We start from the raw sequence: 2,552 nt of genomic DNA, 5'->3' as shown, positions 1-2,552 counted from the left end.
GTTCGTTTACACAAACCCGTGTATATGCCATCAAGAGCATGCCAAACCTGTAGGTGGCAGTGTAACGAGAAGCTCAAGTCCATGTTAGCCAATCACAATCCCGAAAATATAGGTCGCACCTTTGACACAGTGCAAGTTCTGTCGCATACTGTGATGTCGACTGCCTAAAACTCAGTTTTCTCAGTTTACATGCAAACGTGCAAACAGAGTTTTCCAAAATCTCCACTCTGGCCGGAGTTTTTAGAAAGAATCGTTTTCAGAGGCGAATTCTCCGTTTGTGTGTAAATGAGGGGCACAACCAAAGGGAAATCTCTCCGTTTTTCAAAATAACCATGTACGTGTAAACGGGGCCTGAAAGTGATTCTAGTGAGATCGTTTCTCTGTGCCGTTATCGTTATAGTTGCGCTGTGGACACTGCTGTTCCGTTACAGAACGATTTTTAGAACATTATCTATACCGTTATAGTTATAGTTATAGTTATAGTTATAGTTATTGTTCTTGGTGTAAACGAGCCTGTACTGTACTATTTTTGTCTTATTTTCCAGTATACAAATATTTAAACATTTACCCAAAATCCATCAACCACCCGGAGCACCTCAGAAACTACTAACACCACTTTATACAAACATGTATTTTCCTGCTATTTGATCTGAAGCCGTTTTGGATGTTTCGTTTGGTGTTACGGCTCTTGCTCATCTCCTGACTCGCAGATCCTCTTCTCCTCTCGTCTTCCAGCTGAAACGCTCCAGCGATCGGCTCAGAGTCACGGCTGGCTGGTGTTTAAAGCTGTCTGCGCTCGTTTACATATGGAAGGCTCTGACCCCGAGCTCAATGGCCACAGTAAATATGTGCTGTTAACATTACTGACACACCTTCCTGCTTTTGTGTGCTCGCTATTTAAGCTCGTGTTAATGATTGACCCTGTTAAACGCTTCGGACAGTGATTGTGCAATGATGCAGGGCAGCTTTGCATGATTATACATCATATTATTGACCAAATAAAAGTAAAAAACTACCAAAATCAGCTCTATGCAAATAGTTTTTTTAATTTCCCAATTTAATTTTAAGTAAACATTGCATTAATTAGGAGTTCATTTAAATTCAGCAGTACTGTAAATGCTTTAGTTATCATTAAATTATTATGTAAGTATAAATTGTTAAATCATTTTAAGTAGTTAAGTATTTCCAAGCACTTTGCTAATTCTTTTATAATTATTATGCATAATAAATGTTAAAAATGGCAACAAAAAAGCTTTCTAATTGACTGGCTAAATTATACACTTTATATACACAAATATAGGCCTATAAATGTTCAAAAGGTTGGGGTCAATGTGCTTTTTTTATTATCTTGTGACTTTCTATTCATCAAAGAATCCTAAAAAATAAAGTGCATCACTGTTTCCACAAAAACATGAACTGTTTTCAACATTGATAATAATCATAAATGTTTCTTGATCATCAAATCATCATATTAGAGTGATTTCTGAAGGATCATGTGACACTGAAGACTGGAGTAATGATGCTGAACATTCAGCTTTGATCACAGGAATAAATTACACTTTACTATATATTCACATAGAAAACAGCTGATTTACACTGGAATAATATTTCACAATTTTACTGTATTTTTGACCAAATAAATGCAGCGTTGGTGAGCAGAAGAGACTTCTTTCAAAAACTTATATACATAAGGTGAATCACTTTCTCAAAGAAGAGCAAGACTCCACCTATTTCAATGTAACACCCAAGTCCATCATAATTCAGTTATGAGCATCTCTAGTCCATCTTTACTGTGCTGTGATCACCTGCAGACCAGCAGAAGCAGCGTCCATATGCGTCTGACGTACATCAATGGAGCTTTACTACTGTACAGCGTAACCGAAGAGTGGGAGCGTCTCCTCTGATTTACCGCCCGCAGAACTGACTCCATTCCCGTCCTCTGACCCCTCCGTCACCCGCAGGACTCCAGCGGCTCCAAGCTGTAATCGTAAGAGTGATGTACACCTCAAGAGGGACAAAACGTCATCATGACGCTCATACAAACTCTGAAACTGCAGGAACGACGTGCCTGACGAAGATGCTTGGTAAACAAATATCTCAACATTCTTAAATCAATGAACATTTCCTTGAGAAGAATTTATACCTGATGTCTTTTTGCTCCTTAAAGGAGTAGTCCACTTTAGAATAAAAATTTCCTGATAATTTACTCTCTCTTATGTCATCCAAGATGTTCATGTCTTTCTTTCTTCAGTTGAAAAGGTTTTTGAGGAAAATATTCCAGGGTTTTCCTCCATATAGTGTCTTCAATGGGGTCCAACGGGTCGAAGGTCCAAATGTGAGTTTCAGTGCAGCTTCAAAGTCTCGACACGATCCAGCCGAGGAATAAGAGTCTTATCTAGACAAACCAGCCGACATTTTATAACAAAATAAACATTTATATACTTTTAACCACAAATGCTGGTCTTGCACTAGTTCTGCGATGAGCCAAACATTACGTAATCAGGTTGGAAGGTCAAGTGTGACGTAGGTGTAAGAACAGACCAAGCGAATGT

The sequence above is a fragment of the Squalius cephalus genome, assembly GCF_949319135.1.
Source record: "Squalius cephalus genome assembly, chromosome: 23".
In the NCBI taxonomy this organism is placed as follows: domain Eukaryota; kingdom Metazoa; phylum Chordata; class Actinopteri; order Cypriniformes; family Leuciscidae; genus Squalius; species Squalius cephalus.
Note: the sequence above shows the minus strand (reverse complement) of the source record.